We start from the raw sequence: 23,086 nt of genomic DNA on the forward strand, positions 1-23,086 counted from the left end.
CTTCTGTGATGGCCCTTTTTAGAGATGTCCATTCCTCTTCAACTGTACTGCCTACTGCGCAATTCCTTATTGCTGCATCTATAGCGTTAGAGAACTTCAAACGTATCTCGTCATTCCTTAGTACTTCCGTATCACACTTCTTTGCGTATTTATTCTTCCTGACTAATGTCTTGAACTTCAGCCTACTCTTCATCACTACTACATTGTGATCTGAGTCTATATCTGCTCCTGGGTACGCCTTACAATCCAGTATCTGATTTCGGAATCTCTGTCTGACCATGACGTAATCTAATTGAAATCTTCCCGTATCTCCCGGCCTTTTCCAAGTATACCTCCTCCTCTTGTGATTCTTGAACAGGGTATTCGCTATTACTAGCTGAAACTTGTTACAGAACTCAATTAGTCTTTCTCCTCTTTCATTCCTTGTCCCAAGCCCATATTCTCCTGTAACCTTTCCTTCTACTCTTTCCCCTACAACTGCATTCCAGTCGCCCATGACTATTAGATTTTCGTCCCCCTTTACATACTGCATTACCCTTTCAATATCCTCATACACTTTCTCTATCTGTTCATCTTCAGCTTGCGACGTCGGCATGTATACCTGAACTATCGTTGTCGGTGTTGGTCTGCTGTCGATTCTGATTAGAACAGCCCGGTCACTGAACTGTTCACTGTAACACACCCGCTGCCCTACCTTCCTATTCATAACGAATCCTACACCTGTTACACGATTTTCTGCTGCTGTTGATATTACCCGATACTCATCTGACCAGAAATTCTTGTCTTCCATCCACTTCACTTCACTGACACCTACTATGTCTAGATTGAGCTTTTGCGTTTCCCTTTTCAGATTTTCTTGTTTTCCTACCACGTTCAAGCTCTGAAATTCCACGCCCCGACTCGTAGAACGTTATCCTTTCGTTGATTATTCAATCTTTTTCTCATGGTAACCTCCCCCTTGGCAGTACCCTCCCGAAGATCCGAATGGGGGACTATTCCGGAATCTTTTGCCAATGGAGATATCATCATGACACTTCTTCAAATACAGGCCACATGTCCTGTGGATACATGTTACCTGTCTTTAATGCAGTGGTTTCCATTGCCTTCTGCATCCTCATGTCGTTGATTATTGCTGATTCTTCCGCCTTTAGAGGCAATTTCCCACCCCTATGACAAGAGTGTGCTCTGAACCTCTATCCGCTCCTCCGCCCTCTTTGACAAGACCGTTGGCAGAATGAGGCTGACTTCTTATGACGGAAGTCTTCGGCCGCCAATGCTGAACCCACCGATTTCATATTCTGCTAACAGTAATTGGATCTCAACCATTTCGAGCAGCAATGTCGCGATACGATAAACCGCAATCGCGATAGGCTACAATCCGATCTTTATCAAAGTCGGAAACGTGATGGTCCGCATTTGTCCTCCTTACACGAGGCATCACAACAACGTATCACCAGGCAACTCCGGTCAACTGCTGTTTGTGTATGAGAAATCGGTTGGAAACTTTCCTCATGTCAGCACGTTGTAGGTGTCGCCACCGGCGCCAACCATGTGTGAATGCTTTGAAAAGCTAATCACATGCATATCACAGCATCTTCTTCCTGTCAGTTAAATTTCGCGTCTGTAGCACGTAATTTTCGTGGCGTAGCAATTTTAATGGCAATTAGTGTACACTCAAATACATTATCCATAAAGGGAGTTCACTAAGAGAGGGGGCGAATTTGGTTGCTTTAGCATGGAGCGACGGAGAACAGCGGGCAAACCAGCCTAACGGGAGCAAGTTCAGCACCGGAGCACACGTGCCGAAATCTGTAAAAAGAAGTACCTCACACAGAAATAAGGTAGGGCGGGCTGTTACCACAGAAAACCAACGTCAACCACATCAGACGACAGTCAATCGGGCGCAATAGTGTAGAGCCCAGCACTCCACACTAACCTGGTCCAGTAAAAATAGCCGCCCACTTGGACGAGCAACCGCCGATCGGGCCCCGCAATCGCAAGCTCGCCGTTCGTCACACGCTTCTCTCTCTCTCTCTCTCTCTCTCTCTCTCTCTCACTGTCCCACCGCCCGTCATCAACCTGCCTCCAACTCCCTCTGGCTCTGAGCACTATGGGACTTAACATCTGAGGTCATCAGTCCCCTAGAACGTAGATCTACTTAAACCTAACTAACCTAAGGACATCACACACATCCATGCCCGAGGCAGGATTCGAACCTGGGACCGTAGCGGTCGCGCGGTTCCAGACTAAGGCGCCTAGAACCGCTCGGCCACACCGGCCGGCTCCAACTCCCTCTAACCAAAGAGCCAAATACAAGAAGACTGAAGCGCTACGCAGTGGCGTAACAGGACAATGGATTGCGCCAGTAAGCAAATTTATAACAGCTAGGAAGATGAGCTGAGTCACAATCCTCTTGTTTGGCAGACTAGTAGCAAACAGGGCTAGCATGTTCACATGCATTGTGAGACAAAGATGAACGTGTTGTCGTAACTGTTTTCCTGTTGCATACCGAGATGTTCCTGCAATTTTTCCGCAATATATTGCTTCTCACAGATATTTTTGGCTTTGTATTCACGCAGTGCTGTTTGAAAATCAATGTACAGTCTACAGTAGCCCCAAAATATGAGACTAATACAAAAGAAAAGAAAATGCAGCACGGAGGAGTTTTCGGAATGGGACGGAATTGGAAGACATGATGTGGAAGTGCAGACATTACCAACGACTTAACTTTCGGAAATGTTGGATGACTGATTCAAGAGAAAGGACTTCACAAACTGAGCAAGTCAACAGCGCGTAGATCCACCTCTGGCTCTTATGCAAGCAGTTATTTTGCTTGGCACTTGCTAACAGATCTGTACGACGTCATACTGACAGAGATAGTGCCAATTCTGACGAATTTGGAGGGCCCAGCCGATAATGACCATACATTTCACAAATGGGGAGAGATCTGGCGTCCTTGCTGGGCAAATTAGGGTTTGGAAAGCTCGGAGACAAGCAGATGGGCACTGCGTTGCCGAAATGTAAGCCCAGATCGGCGTGCTATTAACGCAACAGGACGTCGACTGACGTCGACGTACCACTGTGCTGTAAGGGTGCCTCGGATAACAATCAAAGCGGTCCTGCTGTGAAATTAAATGTTATCCCGAACCATCACTCCTCGTTTTCTAGCAGGACGTTGGGTGACAGTCAGGCTGTCCAGGGAGCATCCATATGTGTCTCAGTTGGTCATTTTGGCTTAATACGAAATGGAACTCATCACTGAAGACAATTATATTTCATTCAATAAGATTCTAGGTCGAATGTGCTCGCCGCCATTGCAAACGTGTTCGCTGCTCGACTCAAGGGCACTGTGAGCTGAGCTGAGCTCCAATTTTTGACCCGCCTATTAAGGGCCCCTTGAGGTCACAGAGGCACCAATTGTACATCGGATCGATGATATTGATGAGTCTGGGGCTCTGAGCGCTTCTCTGACTCTTGCTCGGTCCTCACGTTCTGTCGCCTATGTCGACCGCTTCCTTCTTGACGTAGTGTTTCGCCATGGTGTATCCATTCCTGCAACATCGTGCAATTGTGGCATCGCTCCTATTCAAATGTCGAGCGATTCGCCATCTGCTTGCACTGACCTCTTTGAGCCGATCTACACATCCTCTATGAAATGCTGACGTCTACATACATCGTCCAGGAGCCTGTCTGCGGGGCATAATTGCTGGTTAACTGATTGCAAAGAATGAAATTAGCAAAGACTTTATTCCCTGGTATCGACGTGTCTACTACTTACTATCCTTGCCCGCTGGGAGGTGAAATTGCTCTGCAGCGTCACACCTTCATCCATTGGCCGCCAGAGCCTACAGTTTTTCATTATCCGTCGATAGTTGTGTAAAAATCAATTTGTGGCCAACCCCTTCGTGTGCGTCATAATTTCGGTTTTTGAATGTATGTAGGCTGTAACTGTCTTCCACCTGTAGTTCTCTCCAAGTCACTTGAAGTTCTCTGTGTGCCTGCCTGAAAACTCAGATGAAATGCGCAAGCTTGTTTTTCACTGGTATTTGATTTTAATCATTTCTACAGTAGTATCTATATAATTGCTCTAAAATAGTTCTACCTGTTCTAAGGGCTCGCTCTTGGAACAGAAGCCGAAATCATCAGCATAGCGGAAACTTCATGTGATATTAGGCAGGGATTGATCGCTGGTAAAATTATTAAATAAGTGAGAAGCCAGCTACAGCAGATCTGCTGAACCAGCTCTGCATCTATTACAGTACCATGTCTTGTGATTTCTCTATGATAACTAGGCGGCTAAGAAATCGTCTGCACTGGCCTGACGTCGCTGCAACGTTTCCACTGCTGCCTCGTTTCAAACCACTTTTCGAGTGGCTGAGAGCAGCGGCTGAACCAATCGGGATGGACATGCGTCATGTTCAAAACGCCGCGCAGGTTGTTGAAAACCGATCCGTGACCTGTTTTCACTTTTTTGCAGCACTCCCTCGATTTTGATATGCCGGTGTTAGAGCACAATGGACTTCCACCTCTCTTCCGATTAACACAGAGTTGGTCTGCCACTTTAATACTATGTCATGCAATGGTGGGTTCCTGCTTTGCACGTCCATCAACCCTCTACAGTGCTTTGCAGAGGTGTTCTCCTTCAAATGCAGAAAACAGCTTACCGCACGGCACTGTTCTTTAAAAACTTGGTGTGCCATTTCACCTTGCGTTCCTTGTTGCGTACTGCGGCACCGCGACGCAGAAATTTTAATTTACATTTACAAAGTTTAAATTTAGTGCAAACAAATAAAAATTAATTAAGGTAAGTAAAACTTTATGTTTCACTCTAGTATTTCAAAAGAGTAGGAATTGAAATCCGTGGAGAAGAAATAAAAACTTTGAGTTCTGAAGGTGACACTATAATTCTGTCAGACACATCAAAGGACCTGGAAGTACAGTTAAACGGAATGGACAATGTCTTGAAAGGAGGCTGTAAGATGAACATCAACAAAATGGAAACGGGGATAATGGAATGTAGACTAACTAAATCAGGTGATGATGAGGGAATTAGATTAGGAAATGAAACACTTAAAGTAGTAGGAGAGTTTTGCTATTTGAGGAGCAAAATAACTGATGATGGTCGAAGTAGGGAGGATATAAAATGTAGACTGACAATGGAAAGAAAAGCGTTTCTGCAGAAGAGAAATTTGCAAACTTCCATTATAGATTTGCCAGGAAGTCTCTTCTCAAAGTATTTGTATGGGGTTTAGCAATGTTTGGATGTGAAACGTGGACGATAAATAGTTTAGACAAGAAGAGTATGGAAGTTTTCGAAATGTGGTTCTACAGAAGAATGTTGAACATTAGATGGCTAGATGACATAACTAATGAGGAGATAATAGAATTGGAGAGAAGAGGAGTTTTGGCACGTCTAGAAGAAGGGATCGGTTGGTAGGTCATGTTCTCAGGCATCAAGGAATCACCAGTTTAGAATTGGAGGGCAGTGTTGAGGGTAAAAATCGTAGAGCAAGTCCAAGAGATCAATACACCAAGTGGATTCAGAAGGATGTAGGGTGCAGTAGTCACTTGGAAATCAAGAAGCTTGCACAGGATAGAGTAGCATGTGGAGCTGCATCATACCAATCTCTGGACTGAAGGCCACAACAACGACACTTTAAAAAAAAAAAGTCAGAAAGCAATTGAATCAGATGTCCCACTGTCTTATTGGAATCTTAAAACTGATGTTGCACTTCTGATGATCTAATATAAGTCTATAGGCCTGTTATGACTTCAGTTCAAAGAAATAGTATCGACAGAAATTGAAAGATTTGTACCAGATATATTAATAAACGACGGAGCTTACACTCATGGTGCAAAAATATGGCATAACACTATCGCAGAAACAACGAAAAAAGTATACCAAATTTAAACGGACCCAAAATCCTCAACATTGCTGACCTTTCACAGGAGCTCGAAATTTAGCACTAAATTCAATGCGAAATGCTTATAATAGTTTCCGCAATGAAACTTTGTATCGAAACTTGACAGAAAACCCAGAGATACTGGTTGGTTGGTTGGTTAGTCAATTTGAGGGAGGGGACCAAACACCGCCGTCAGTTGTCCCATCAGATTAATGAAGGATAGCGAAAAAAGCCGGCGTGCCCTTTCGAAGAAACCATCCCGTGGTTTGCCTGAAGTGATTTAGGGAAATCATGGAAAACCTAAATCATTATGGCCGGACGCGGGTTTCCGTCGACCACCCGAATGTGAGTCCAGTGTGATAACCACTGCGCCGCCTCGCTCGGTTGGTTATGGTCGTATGTAAAGTATGCTAGCGGCAAGACACAATTAATGCGTTCTCTGCACGATAGGAATGGAAATATTATCTTGACAGTGCTGCTAAGGCAGTCTTCCGAAATTCCTTCACCAAAGAAGTCGAAGTAAATATTTGAGAATTTGAATCATCAACACCTGCCAACATAAGTTGGAAGTAGATGTCCTTTGAGCAGTGAAGCAACTTAAATCACTTAATAAAAGCAAGTCTTCCGGTCAAGATTGTATATCAGTTAAGTTCCTTTACGACTTTGCTGATGCAATAGCTCCCTTCTTCACAATGACGTAAAACCTCTCACTCGACGAAAGATCCGTACCCAGAGACTGGAAAGCTGCACTGATCACACCAATATTCATAAAAGCCAGTAGGAGTAATCCACTAAATTATAGGCTCACATCATTAATGTCGATATGCAGCAGGATTTTTGAACATATATTGTGTTGGAACATTACGAATTACCTTGAAGAGAATGGCCTACTAGCACATAAAACACTTGTTTAGAAAACATCGTTCTTGTGAAACACAACAGGCTCTTTATTCACTCTAATTGCTACTGCTGTTAACAAGGGATTACAAATTGATTCCGCATTTTTAGATTTCCAGAAGGCATTTGACATTGTACCTCACAAGCAGCTTTTAATCAAATTGTGTGCGTATGCAGTATCATCTCCATTGTGCAACTATATTCGTGATTTCGTATCAGGGAGATTACAGTTCGTAGTAAGTGATGGAAAGTCATGGAGTAAAACAGAACTGATTTCTGGCGTTCCACAAGTTATAGATCCTCTGTTGTTACTAATCTCTATAAACGATTTAGGAGACTATCTGAATAGGCATCTTAGACTGCTTGCTGATGATGCTGTAGCTTATCGTCTAGTACAGTCCTCAGAAGATCAAAACCAATTACAAAACGATTTAGATAAGATAGCTGTATGGTGGGAAAATTGGCCCTAAATAATGAATAGTGTGGGGAGATCCACATGAGTGCCAAAAGGAATCCGTTAAACCCCAGTTACACGATAAATCAATCACATCTAAAGGCCGTAAATGTAACTAAATTCCTAGGAACTACAATTACGAACAAAATAAATGTGAAAAGGATCTATGGAAAATGTTCTGGGGAAGGCGAACCGAAGACTGCGTTTTATTGGCACAACACTTATAAGATGCAACAGATCTACTAAAGAGACTTCGAACGCTAGGCTTGTCCGTCCTCTTTTGGAGTAATGCTACGCCGTTTGGGAATCTTACCCCATAGGATTAATGAAGTAATCGAAAATGTTCAAAGAATGGCAGTGTTATCGAGAAACAGGGCAGAGAGTGACACAGGCATGATACAGGACTAGAGGTGGACATAATTAAAACAAAGGCGTTTGTTGTTTCGGCGTGATCTTTTCACCAAATTTCAAACACCAACTTTCTCCTCCGAATGCGAATATGTTTTGTTGACGATGACGGGCATAGGGAGAGTGGAATAACAGTGAAAAATTTTGCAGGCGGTTCTATGAACCCTCTGCCACGTGTTGACGATGACAGGCATAGGGAGAGTGGAATAACAGTGAATTATTTTTCAGGTGGTTCTATGAACCCTCTGCCAGGCATGTGAGTGTGACTTGCAAAGTAGCTACGGATATATGCGGTTTGACGACGTACAGTAGGTAGTAGGTTGGAGCTCACTTCAGTACTTAACCTTTCTTTTTAAAAAAACAAACTATCACAAATTTTCACCAGTTATATATTCTTCTCATTCTGCAAATTTGGGACAGTTTTCAAAAATAAATAGTTAACAGTCACGTGAACTTTGTTCAGATGCATTCTTTCTCATTTCGATCGTGTCTTGTGCAAAACTACCATCTTGTTTTGTGACTTGGGACTGATTTTCTCGTTCACAAAAAATCACTTCCTTTACACTCTGGTGATTCTCAGACAGAGTCACTGATAAAGACATTCTTTTATTATGTTCTATTAGAAATAATCAACATCCAGTCAGTTGAAAAATGGAGGGTTTATTAAAACACTTTTACCATGCTTTCAACGTCTGTAGAACGTCGCCTTCAGAAGGAAATATTGTCAACAGGCTAACGTGTTGTGGAAGAGGTACGTTAAAATATCGCCGAAAGATATCCGCCAAAGATAAAATTTCACCTCTATAATAAATAAAACATGCATAATATGGTTGTTGTCGTTTGGTATTTCCTCACCAACAGAGAGGTAGTGAATTATTTTGAAACTGATTGGCTGTCGGTTATTTCTACAAGAAGATTTCATCCTTCAGTTGCTGCTCCAACCATGTACAAAATTATTCTATTACTTTTAATTTTATACTGCATCTCTTTCGCATTTTATTACTGCTATCTTCGTTGTAACAGAAACATGTGTAAACCGTTTCTCATTGGAAATGCCTGTCTCGTCGCATTTGTACTGAGTGGTTTAATGTCGCTGTATTCTTTATTGGTAGGCGTTGCCTCGGAGGGGACTGAAGTGAACTGCAAGCAGACTCACTTGTTACCCTCGGGCTGTTCGGGCAGTAATAACGCCTTGTCACGACCGGCGAATTAGTCTCTCCGTACTTCTAATGTACCGTGTTCTGCTCTCGCCATTGGCCTTGGGCAGCACCGGCAGACAGGACCGCCTAGTGATCAACCTTCCTCGTTTCCTCCTCTCAGGTTACTTGACGTGAAAGCTATGACCAGCAATTACAGCCTTGTCATCTGCGAAGCTTGTAGGAAAGGACATATGCGTATGCAAATTCCGGGCCGAAAGAACTGTACGTTCGTGTTTGCTTCTGGGCTATGCAGATTAACTACCCGCGCGTCAAGGAATGGTCCATTATTTGGAACCTCTAATGGGAATGTACTTGACTATGCAAGCTGCGAAATGCGCACACAATCTGTCTACGTAGCACGAAATCGATAGGCTCGCATCAGGCTAAAGTGCGGACAACATGTTCAAATGGTTCACATGGCTCTGAGCACTACAGGATTAAACATCTGAGGTCATCAGTCCCCTAGATTTAGAACTACTCGAACCTGACTAACCTAAGGACATCACACACATCCATGCCCGAGGCAGCATTCGAACCTGCGACCGCAGCAGCAGTGCGGTTCCGGACTGAAGCGCCTAGAACCGCTCGGGCGAACAATATGTATTTATTTAGTTGGGATCATATAACCTTACACTTTTCAGTCACCATGATGTGACTACCTCTTATTTGTAACGTGAATGTGCAATAAACAGCCACAGGCGACTGGTGGCGGCAGTAGCAGCCGATGGTATACAACACGTGTTGGGTGGAAGCGGAACACAGTGTTGTCGTTGTCTTAATGCGGAAACGGAGCCATTTTCCTTACGTCCAGAGGGGTACCATTATCGGTTTTCGGGAATTTCCGAAACGTGCAAGTTTACAAACCGTTCGCGAGCCGCCGTGGCTACAGTATACCATAAAACACTCCGTCTTCAGGCCACGACTGGCCTACCGGGACCATCCGACCGCCGTGTCATCCACAGTGGAGTATGCAGATAGGAGGGGCGTGGGGTCAGCACACCGCTCTCCCGGTCATTATGATGGTATTCTTGACCGAAGCCGCTACTGTTCGGTCGAGTAGCTCCTCAATTGGCATGACGAGACTGAGTGCACCGCGAAAAATGGCAACAGCGCATGGCGGCTTGGATGGTCACCAAGTGCCGACCACGCCCAACAGCGCTTAACTTCGGTGATCTCACGGGAACCGGTGCATCCACTGCGGCAAAGCCGTTGCCCTACAGTATGCCATGCTTGGTGTAATTATGCTATGCAATGCCCGCAACAAGGCAACTGCGGTGCAGCACGAGCCATAAATGACAGCAGTGAACTACAGCTGTGGAGATACGTACGGGCGAATAGACGTGCAGCCGTTAAGCAAGTGATCACGCAGGAGATCCCAGGGGCTACCAACAGCGTCTCCTCAAAGACCGTTCGGTGGACGCTGCTACGTACGGTCCTCTGCAGCAGGCATCTGGTTCTGGTTGCTGTTCATCAACCACGTAGGATGCAATTTGGAGATCAGTACCGCAGCGGCTAGCCCACTGAGTGGCCTTCTCAAATGAATCATGCTCCATGCTCCACAAGGGACATGACCGTTGGCATGTATGCCACGAAACGTCTGAAACCAAACACACTGCCACAATCGCCCGAAGGTTCCAGAACAGAGCAAGGAGCGTTATCATCTGGTGAATGATTCCTTGACATTCTCTGGACGAGTTCCTCATTCTGGAAGGCGTAATGGACCACCACAAGTATGCATCTGTCCCTGGCAACAATCTACATCCTTATATGCAGTTTGTTTCTCATCGGCACGATGCCACCTACCAGCAGGACAAATCAAAGTGTCACACAGCTAACAGTCGACTTTCAAATGGTTCACATGGCTCTAAGAACTGAGGTAATCTGTCCTCTAGACTTAGAACTACACTACTGGCCATCAAAATTCCTACACCAAGAAAAAAATGCATATGATAAACTGGTATTCATTGGACAAATATATTATACTAGAACTGACATGTGAATACATTTTCACGCAGTTTGGGTGCATAGATCCTGAGAAATCAGTACCCAGAACAACCACCTCTGGCCGTAATAACGGCCTTGACACGCCTGGGCATTGAGTCAAACAGACCTTGGATGGCGTGTACAGGTACAGCTGCCCATGCAGCTTCAACACGATACCACAGTCCATCAAGAGTAGTGACTGGCGTATTGTGACGAGCCAGTTGCTCGGCCACCATTGACCAGACGGTTTCAATTGGTGAGAGTTCTAGAGAATGTACTGGCCAGAGCAGCAGTCGAACATTTTCCGTATCCAGAAAGGCCGTACTGGACCTGCAACATGCGATCGTGAATTATCCTGCTGCTGAAATGTAGGATTTCGCAGGGATCGAATAAAGGGTTGAGCCACGGGTCGTAACACAACTGAAATGTAATGTCCGCTGTTCAAAGTGCCGTCAATGCGAAGAAGAGGTGACCGAGACGTGTAACCAGGGGCACCCCATACCATCACGCCGGGTGATACGCCAGTATGGTAATGACGAATACACGCGTCCAATGTGCGTTCACCTCGATGACGCCAAACACGGATGCGACCATCGTGATGCTGTAAACAGAACCTGGATTCATCCGAAAAAATGACGTTTTGCCATTCGTGCATCCAGATTCGTTGTTGAGTACGATCGCAGGCGCTCCTATCTATGATGCAGCGTCAAGGGTAACCGGAGCCATTGGTCTCCGAGCTGTAGTCCACGCTGCTGCAAACGTCGTCTAACTGTTCGTGCAGATGGTTGTTGTTTTGCAAACGTCTCCATCTGTTGACTCAGGGACCGAGACGTGGCTGCACGACCCGTTATAGCCATGCGGATAAGATGCCTGTCATCTCGACTGCTAGTGATACGCGGCCGTTTGGATCCAGCACGGCGTTCCGTGTTAACTTCCTGAAACCACCGATTCCATATTCTGCTAACAGGCATTGAATCTCGACCAACACGAGCAGCAATGTCGCGATACGGTAAATCGCAATCGCGATAGGCTACAATCCGGCCTTTATCAAAGTCGGAGACGTGATGGTACGCATTTCTCCTCCTTACACGAGGCATCACAACAATGTTTCACAAGGCAACGCCGGTCAACTGCTGTTTGTGTATGAGAAATCGGTTGAAAACTTTCCTCATGTCAGCACGTTGTAGGTGTCGCCACCGGCGCCAACCTTGTGTGAATGCTCTGAAAAGCTAATCATTTGCATATCACAGCATCATCTTCCTGTCGGTTAAATTTCGTGTCTGTAGCACGTGATCTTCATGGTGTAGCTATTTTAACGGCCGGTAGTGTACTTATACCTAACTAACTTAAGGACATCACACACATGCATGCCCGAGGCAGGATTCGAACCTGCTATGGTAGCAGCAGCGCGGTTCCGGAGTGAAGCGCCTAGAACCACTCGGCCACAGCGGCCACCTGCAATTTTCACATCAATAATCAGTTCAGTAACGGTAGCCTGATTTACAGAAGATTCTATGTTACGTTTAAGATGTAGTACTGCTGCATTGAACAATCTGTTGGTTTTGGTAATGACCTTCTCATAGAAAGGAAAATGATAGTCACTATAAGTACACTGCTTTTTAGAATGAGCTTTATGAGCTTCTTCACGATCAAAAACTGTTTGTATTGTTGAATGATCAAATCATGTTCCACATTAAACAGCGCATGAATGGATTTTAAAATGGTGTCAAATTCTGTTTGATATAATAATTTTCTAGGTACTGAATGAAGGGATAAGATGTAGATTAAGACTGTAGAGTTAAGAAAGTCTTTTTTACTGTGTGGTTCACATATATCTTTATTAATCAAGTTAATCAAACATTTCTACAAAATTGCAGAAGGGGTATGATTCTTTATGAATTTTCAAATATGCTGACACGTATATAGGAATTATATTTCATAGAAGCTACTTTTTCTTAAAGAAAGTAAATTGATTGCCTTTGAGGAATATCAGCTTTATGCTCCTATATGTGGCAACAGCAACTTTTACCTACTAGGTAGCACATTTCTGAGCTTATTCATAGAAGATATTTTCTGAGCATAAGAAATATGGCAAATATTTCTGATAAAATTCAATCATAACTTGCACAGATGTTATTAGTTCGCTTTACATATTTTGAAAGACTAATCTGTCATCTTCAGGAACCTAAAAATTTGGGGTTATGTGAGTTATAAGAACTTGGCCATATATTTATATAAATTTTAAGCACGGTAATACAAAAACTTAATAATGCTTCATTTTATCCTTTTCTGTCAGTGATTCTTCTGTGACGGTATTGCCTTCATAAAATAAAGAACAATCACCTTCTGTCAAAAACGTGACCGTATTTCAATGCACGATGCATTTTGAACTCTGTAGGATAGTCTTCAGGTACTTTAACAGTCTGCAACGATATTCTTCCAGATTTAGATTAATTTCGGTCCCGGTAAGGTTAAAGTGGTACATTACAAAGAGGGCACATTGAGAATATAAGTTTAAAATTATTTTTTCTTTTTGAGTCATCTGTCTTCTGATTGGCTTGAAGCAACCCACCCTGAATTTCTCTCCTGTGCCAACCTTTTCATCTCAGAGTAGCACTTGCAACCTGTGTCCTCAATTACTTGCTGGTGCACTTCAATCTCTGTCTTCATCTACAGTTTTTGCCCTCTACAGCTCTCTCCGGTACCATGGAGCTCACTCCATGATGTAGTAACAAATGTCCTATCATCCTGTCCTATCTTCATGTCAGTGTTCTCATCACAGTCCTTTCCTCTCTGACTCCGCGTAGAACCTCCTCATTCCTCTTCCTATCAGTCCACTTAATTTTCAGCATTCGTCTGTAGTAACACATTACAAATGCTTCGATTCTCTTCTGTGCCAGTTTTCTCACGCTCAGTGTTTCACTGCCATACAATGCTCTTTTCCAAACGAACATTCTAAGAACTTTCTTCCTCAAATTGTTTGATACTTGTAAGCTTCTCTTGACCAGGACTGCACGTTTTGCCAGTGCTAGTCTCCTTTTGACGTTCTCCTTGCTCCATCCGTCACTACTAATTTTGCTGTCTAGGTGGCAGAATTCCTTAACTTTACCTATTTTGTGACCATCAATCCTGATGTTACGTTTCTCGCTCTTCTGATTTCTGCTACTTCTCATGATTTTCTTCTTCGATTTACTGTCATTCAGTATACTTTACTCATTAAACTGTTCATCCCTTTCAACAGATCATGTAATTCTTCTTCACTTTCATTCAGGATAGCAATGTCATCAGCGAATCGTATCATTGAAATCCTTTCAAGTTTTAATTCCACTCCTGAAACTTTCTTTTTATTTCCATCACTGCTTCTTCGATGTACAGATTGAACAATAGGGAGGAAAGACTATATTCCTGTCTTACACTCTTTTTCACCCGAGCACTTCATTCTTGGTCTTCCACTGTTATTATTCCCTCTCCCTTCTTGTATATATTTTATATTACCAGTCTCTCGATATGGCTTGCAACTATTTTTCTCAGAATTTCGAATATCTTGTACCATATTTCATTGTCGAACGCTTTTTCCAAGTCGACAAGTCCTATGAACGTGCCCTGATTTTTCTTTAGTCTTGCTTCCATTATCAACCGAAACGTCAGAATTGACTCTCTGGTGCCTTTACCTTTCCTAAAGCCCAACTGATCATCATCTAACACATCCTCAATTTTCTTTTCTATTCTTCTGTATATTATTCTTGTAACGAGCTTGGATGCATGACCTGTTAAGCTGATTGTGTGATAATAGTCACATCCGTCAGTGAATTGTGTGCATATTTTCCCGAAAGTCAGGTGGTATGTCAAACATTCTACACGCCAAAGTAAATGGTCGTTTTGGTGCCACTTCCCTAATGATTTCAGGAATTCTGATGCGATGTTATCCATCCTTTTCGCCTTATTTGATCTTAAGTCCTCCAAACTAAAAATGGCTCAAAGGTGCCGACCGGCCGCCGTGTCATCCACAACCCACAAGCGTCACAGGATGCAGATATGGAGGGGCATGTGGTCAGCACACCACTCTCCCAGCTGTATATCAGTTTGCGAGACCGGAGCCGCTACTTCTCAATCACGTACCACCTCAATTGGCCACAAAATGGCTGAATGTACCCCATTTGCCAACAGTGCTCGACAGACCGCATGGTCACCATGGAGGTAAGAATAAGGGGAGATGGCGCTACGTATCCCAGCCGTACTACGTTTTGAAGCCATGGGGGCGTGGCTCGCTGCCATGACACTCTGACCAAAACATTGCCAGTGTGCTATAGCGCTGCGTGTATTACAGTCGCTAATTGCACCATATACGCATGTAACGTCATCAGATTGGTTGTTTCAAAGTTTTTGTTTAAAATAAAATCTCGTAAAGGCGAAATTCCGCATTTCTTCTGATTAAAAATAGTTTTTAATGTAATATTACGAACAGCTAGCCTTCAATGTAAACGATACAATGTTGCTAATTCAGTAATAAACGTGTATCACAAACTAAATAATAGAAACTGAAAACTAAGTTAGATATACCCTCCCTCCAAAGCCCCATAAATACATCTTGTTTGTAATACGTACTGGGACATTTCAGTTACGTTACACTACTGGGAAACACTGTTCATTACCACCAATATTTACTGAAATGTGGTATACAGAATGGCAAATCTACACAGTGTCCTGTTTAGGCCAGTTAATGTAGTGTTAGCTTTTAATTTGGTACATGATGAAGACAAAGTGAGTTACTCAACACTTCGATTATCGACGATACGTACGTATTATACTGAAACGTGAACTTGAAAACTAAGAATTTAATTCTTTGAATTAACATACCTTTTGCAAATGTTTTGGGTGTGTAGGGAAAACTGATGGTACAGTATTTTCTCGGAGCCTTATTGTTGAAACGGAAGTTCGGTCTATGTCCTCTTATCGGAAATGCTGAGAACATATAGTGCTCCATTTAGACGCACACCAATTCTTCCTCCTCACGGCAGTCTCCCACAGAGCTTTCCGACTTTCATTTTTAGGAAATCTACAGGAGAAAAGCACGCTATAGTACAAGTACCGATGTAGCACACGTTCATTCACAATGAAGTTGTAAAATCACACTTAACGAGGCAACTTACACATGAAATGTTATTCCCTTCGATTTCGCATCACAATCAGAAAGATTCGTACATCCGAACACCACACAAGTCACCATAATAGCGCAAAATCCTTCCAAAAGCGAGCGACAAGCCTATGCACACAAGCTTACAGCAGCAATGTTTTGGTCGGATTGAGATGGCTACCCTCGGCTTCACAAAGCTTCACAGCTGTGACGTCACGGCGTCTCCCTCTATTCTTATCTCCATGATGGTCACCCATCCAAGCGCTAGCCCAGCTTGACCGCGCTTAACTGCGGTGTTCTGAGGGGAGCTTGTGTTACCACTGCGGCTAGGCTGTTGTCTCTCTTAAGTCCTCCAAAGCTGTCTTACATTCTGATTCTAATAGCGGATCCCTTATCTTCTCTAAATCGACAGCTGTTTCTTCTGCTCTCACACCAGGTACATATTCCCCCTCACAGAGGCCTTGCGTGTATTCTTTCCACCTATTCGCTCCCTCCTCTGAATTTCACAATGGAATTCGTGTTGCACTCATAATGTTAGTACCCTGGCTTTTAATTTAAAAAAAGGTTGTTTTGACTTTCAAATACCGTGAATAAGCCCTTCCGACAATCATTTCTCTTTCGATTTCTTCACATTTTTCAGACAGCCATGTTGTCTTAGCTTCAATTTACTCTCTATTTATTTCATTCCTCAGCTGCTTACATTTCGATATTCCTGAATTTTCGTGAACGTTTTTGTAATTTCTTCTTTCATCGATTAACTAAAGTATTTCTTCTGTTACACATGGTTTCTAGCAGTTGCCATCTGTGTAGCTAAGTTTTTCGTTGCACCTTCTCTCATTAATCTTTTTAGAGATGTCTATTCTTCTTCAACTGTGCTGCTTACTGAGCTATTCCTCATTGCTGTATCGATAGCCTTAGAGAACTTCAGCGCGTGTCTCGTCATGCCTTTGTACTTCTGTATCGCACTTCCTTGCGTACTGATTCTTCCTGACAAATCTCTTAAACTTCAGCCCACTCTTCATGCCTAATATATTGTGTTCTGAGTCTGCATCTGTTCCTGGGTATGCTTTAGAGTATCTGATTTCTTTATCTCTGTCTCACCATGATGTAATCTAACTGAAATCTTCGTGTAAAACCCGGATTTTTCCAAGTATATCTCCTCCTCTAGTCAATCTTGAACAGAGTTCTCGCTATTACTAGCCTAGAGTTATTGCAGAACTCAGTTAGTCTTTATCCTCTCTCAGTCCTTGTCCGATACCGATATTCTCCTGCAACTGCATTCTAGTCGCCCATGACTATTAGATTTTCATCTCCCTTTACGTACTGTATTACTCTTTCAGTATCCTCGTATACTTTCTCTCTCTCTTCACCTTCAGCTTGCGACGTCGGCATGTATACCTGAACAACTGTTGTCAGTGCGGGTTTGCTGACGATTTTGATAAGACAACCCTGTCACTGTACTGTTCACAGTAACACAGTATCTCCTTTACATTCATATTCATAACGAATCCTACTCACTTTATCCCATTTTCTGTTGCTGTTGACATTACCAGATTTAGCACTTCCTTTAGCTATGCATCTCACGTCCAGGTCGTATGTAATAACAAGCATAACACATTAGAAAATTTTCTGTTTTACAGCATAGCTGTGGTATCGTCCAGAGATCTTGGTGTGACATCAAAGTCAGCAACGTGAATCGACACCACACACATAAACGAGGACATGCTGCAGTCTGCAGTGACACATGGGACGTGCTCCAGAAGACCAGGTTTCCCTTGCAGAAACAGCAGTGCCCTCACATACAGGTCAATATAGTGTTGAGCATGTATGAGCTCAAACAGCAGGAATCATCAGCGCCTAGGACCAGCGAGTGATTAAAATTTCTGGTGAAATATATTTCATTAATGTAGAACACTGTATCCCAAGAGAACTGTTTGTTAATTAGTGGCCGGCCGGAGTGGCCGTGCGGTTCTAGGCGCTGCAGTCCGGAGCCGAGCGACCGCTACGGTCGCAGGTTCGAATCCTGCCTCGGGCATGGATGTGTGTGATGTCCATAGGTTAGTTAGGTTTAATTAGTTCTAAGTTCTAGGTGACTGATGACATCAGAAGTTAAGTCTCATACTGTTCAGAGCCATTTTGTTAATTAGTGTGTCGAATGATGTTTTCCTATTCCATTAAAGTTACAAATTTTCAGGTACTCCGGCGGCAAACAGGTATATCAAAGTTATATAAACCTTTTATTCATCTATGTAATAAAGTGAATTAATATTTCATGTGTTCTATGTTGATGAGCCTTTTTTCAAAGCGGTCAAACGATCTACATTAGTGGCCTCACGAAAGTCGTTTCACTAGTTCACAACAAGAACAACGTGTTCTCATTTTTTTACTAGTTGGTTTACTGCATCCTGCAGGTCGTAATAGGAATGAGCTTGACGTAGTGCAGATTTTTTCCACATTAGGATGTTGAAGAAGTAAGGTAATGCATTTCAGAGCCCATTTTTACTGGACATTTCTTTCTTATTTCGGTCCTCACTGCCACATCTCAAAATGTTGATATGTTGATTCTTTCTACTAACAGCCTCTGTACATTTAATCAGTATATGGAATGTTTTTTTTTTGTGTTCAGCCCTTGACACCCTACATAAGTAGAGAGAAATATAGATTAAATTTATATATTCCCAGTGCATCTGAGTACGAGCCGGAAGCCCCGAAATCGATCTAAAGATGATAGAAAGAAACTGAACATTATATTTTCTGCAGTCAAACGTATTTATATTTCTAAACTCAATGGTATTGCTTCTTTTCCAGTACGTGTGTTATCTATTATTCTTTTTTTTCTAAGTCGTTCTTCTATGTATGTCAAATACTTTAAATAATTACGTTATTGATCATTTTCCTGTAATATCGAAACAAAATGTAATATGGCAACAGAAAATGTAGGAAGTCCAAAACAACTGAGTGGCTGGTGGTACGAGGTCTCTGATACAGGGAGTCGCCGCCTGTACATCTAGATCTGGAGTAAAGTGAACAGCCAATAGCAGTACCACGAGTGTACGGAGAGAGTTTGTTTCCAAACAATGCACAGCGCATATCTGTGGCACGTACACGGTTGTTCAAATGTGTGTGAAATCTTATGGGACTTAACTGCTAAGGTCATCAGTCCCTAAGCTTACACACTACTTAACCTAAATTATCCTAAGGACAAACACACATACCCTTGCCCGAGGCAGGACTCGAACCTCCGCCTGGACCAGCCGCACTGTCCATGACTGCAGCGCCTGAGATCGCTCGGCCAATCCCGTACGGCTCCACTCTTGTAGTGATATCTTAAGTGCTATATAAACCCATAAACACGTAGGTCAAATGAAAGGAAATAGAAATAGTGTTTAACTAGGAAACGGAAACAACAGACCCTAAATACTCAGAAAGTATCAACTAGGTGACGATAAGTTTGGCTATCGGAAAGGTAAGAGCATCAGAGTGGCAGTTAGCGGGTTGCGAATGACGATGGGAGCAAGAGTTAAGAAAAATCAATTAACGTTCATAAGATTTGTCTACCTGGAAAAAAGAAACTGGTAGTGTGAAATGCTGCAAGATGTTTCAAATTATCAGAAAAATAAGAGTACTCAACACGAAAAGCAGATAGTACACAATACGTGAAAGGAACACGTGAGGACAGTAACAGTGGAAGACTAAGAACGAAATTCTCAGATTAAAAAGAGTGTAAGACAGTCTTTCGCTCCTACTGTTCAGTACACACGTCGAAGAAGACAGTTTCAACAGTGGGGTTCAAATTCCACGTGAAAGGACATCAATAATAAGATTCGCTTATGAGACTGCTGTCGTCCAAGAAAGTGAAGATCAATTACAGGACATTTTCTGTGGAGGGAAGAGTTTACTGAGTAGAGAGTATGGATTGATAGAGAACCGAATAAACACGAAACAAATGAGGATTTTCAGAAATGGGATTAACGATAAACTTAACATCAAAGTTGGAAACTATGAGGTAGACGAAGTTCAGGAACTCCCTTAACTAGGAAGCAAAGTAATAGATGAGTATGAGAGCAATGAGGGCACACAAAGCAATATAGTACAGTCAATGAGGACACAAACCATAGCAAACATCAATGAATTTTCCATAATGTTCATAACCAACGAAGGGTTGGCGGGGGGGTTACTTCATGCCCACTCCAAAAAAGGTGAAATTTGTAAATGGTTGTTTGGTTGTTGACTTATATTTACAACATTTTATTTAAAGATGTACTGATGTGTAAGCAGGGTCTACAAATGAAAATATCGTTTATTACACTCTTAGCGATATCAAGGGACTTTCAATAACGTACTGTTCCAACTGTTCTATGACCATCAGAAAAAATTTTAAATGTATATTTCGTTAATTGTTGTTGACGTTTACTCACAACATACTTCTTAAGAAGTATTGATCCGTAAGTAAGGTCCTGAACATGGAACTGTTGAGTATGACATTCACTGGTAAAAGTGAAAACTACTTAAACTATTACGACTTAAATTTTCGAGTTAAATTCAACAGGAAAATTTAAAACATTTCTGGACTCAGGTAGAAGCACGCATTAAAAATTTTAAAATATGAAAGAAATTTTAAGATATGAAAAACTGGTTACGTTACAATAATTTCAAATTATGTGCACAAGGTACCCCTTCCCTCCTTGATATTGCAAGGGCTAGTCACAAAAAAAGTCCACTGCTATCAAACATGGAGCTGAGGATGACATTTCTGGGAATTGGCGATTGGTGACCAGCATTTGATACATGACCTGCGAGATAATCCGAAAAGAAATGGACTGAGGCTTTTGGATGTCGTGTTATAAAAGAATAGTGAAATTACGGTGGACTGATGGGATTAGAAATGAGGAGGCTCGCTGCAGATTTGGAGAAGTGTGTAACACAATTAAATGCTTGACAAAAAGGAGCGATGGGATGATGGGACGTGTGTTAAGAAATCAGAGAATAGTTCGTTTGGTACTATAAGGGGTTTTGTAGAGGAGGGAAACTGCATGTGAAGGTGAAGGTTGGAATATACTGATTAAACAAGTCTGGAGACAACGCGCAGGTGCAACACTGAGAAGAGGAGGCTGACACAAGAAAGGTATTCGTGGCAGGCTACATCGAGCATCGAACAGAGGGAACATTTTCATTGGATGGACCACTTCTCTGACATGTCAGAACATTTCTTCCCGTTTTCTTTTTTTCTTATTTTTACGTACCACAGGTGTACATCAACATTAGGTTGCGAACGCACGAGGTCAAACTGTGAGTGGAGCTTATGGTGTTAGCAGAGCGTACCGCATTGCCCAGTACTTAGTGCGCTCGATGCCGGAGGCATCAGAGCTGGTGGGCGGTGGGCAGCTGGCAACGCCGCTTGCGGCAGGTAGCGTGTGGGGTCTCGTTTCAGCCGCGGCTACGGTCCTGGCCGGTTTTCTGCAACTTAGTCCGGCGGCGGCTGGCGGGTCGCCGCACGCTGGCTCTTGCTACGACAGTATCTGCCAACGGGACGGCTGTGCACCGCGGACTCTGTGGGGAGCGGCGTGTGCTCAAAACCCCCTCCACCACCTACCAGTGTTCAGCCAGCGGGTGAGCTCGGGGCCCAACGCCGTGCCCCACCCTGTTAAAACGCCTGACGTGGGCCTAAGGTTCCCGCCACTTGTTTTCATTTGCCCAGTTTACATTACAAAATGTAAGGCATTAGCTTCGGGTCGTGCTCTTTGGCTACTGTTGGTCGCTATTCTGAACGGCAACGCCTGCTTCCCGTGGGGCTGAAGCTGTTCTCCAGCCTGGAGACGGAGTGTGGATTTCCCCCAATCCAACTAAAATGTGGTGGTCTGCGTGATCGACTGTTTTCAAAGGAGGCTCATTTTCACCGGTTGTGTGACGTTTCTTAACACTCTTTGGGAGTAAAGTACCCAAAGTGCCGGCAGTACATGCCTCTAAGAGCAAAGTTATCAGTGAGAACACCGCTAATAAGTAACCGAAATGCGCACATTCTTCTACAGTGGATAAGTGGCCCAAAGGCATCCATGTCAAATATAGTGGAGTAGTTGGAGCGAGCGAAGTCGAGGGATTGACCGGAAGCGCTCATGTGGTAAAGGAGGCGAGTTCTGAGTCCTCTGGGGAGTGAGAGGGAGGGGTTGCGATGTGTACCTACGAGCAAAATGTTTTAGACGAAAGCTGTAGGTGGCAACGAGGGTAACATATTGCTACAAACGGCTGTGATATTGAACACGATTTTGAAGCTGATTTAGAGGTTAAAGCGATTTTTTTATAATGGGGAATCTTGAATTTTATTTAAGATCTGAAAAGTGCGGAAAATATTACGTATAAAATGATACGTTATTCAAGGCCATTGCAAGGTTCAGTGAAGGTCAAACACGCAAAACACGTTTTTAGTTCTGGTAGGAATTAACTCGGACAACAGGAGAGGTACAGCAATATACTACGTTAGATAGAAATTGTAAGGAATGTGAGCCGACTTGTAAATCAATTATCTACGTTTTATTTATGTTTTTTCTGTCTTGCGAATGTCAACACAACTTTGATACGTTGTGATGTATCAAGTTTGCAATAAGTATGTTAATAAAAATTAAAGGTCAGATCTCTCCACTCTTTTCAATCTGAGGCCACAAATAGGTGGTTCCTCGAAACGAAACTCATCCTTCAAATGACTTTCGATAGTTACGTTTAAGAACATGGCTATTGGTAATAATACATGACTCCTTATGCCCCCTCCAATTTGTATCTAATATTGTATTTTGACGTATCCCTCCTCTAATCAGAGTTCATCTCTACTAGAACGCAAAAAACATAGTTGCTTATTTGACCTCAATTGAACCTTGCCATTACTTTGAATTATGTGTCATTTTGTGTGTAAAATCTGTTACTCCTTTCAAATCTTAAATCAAATATTAGAGTTCCGATTAAAAAAAAAAAAAAAGAGAACACTTTAATCTCCAAATAACATTGAAAATCATCAAGGCTCAAATGGTTCAAAGGGCTCTGAGCACTATGCGACTTAACCTCAGAGGTCATCAGTCGCCTGGAACTTAGAACTAATTAAACCTAACTAACCTAAGGA

Source organism: Schistocerca piceifrons, chromosome 7, assembly GCF_021461385.2.
Source record: "Schistocerca piceifrons isolate TAMUIC-IGC-003096 chromosome 7, iqSchPice1.1, whole genome shotgun sequence".
Taxonomy (NCBI): Eukaryota; Metazoa; Arthropoda; class Insecta; order Orthoptera; family Acrididae; genus Schistocerca; species Schistocerca piceifrons.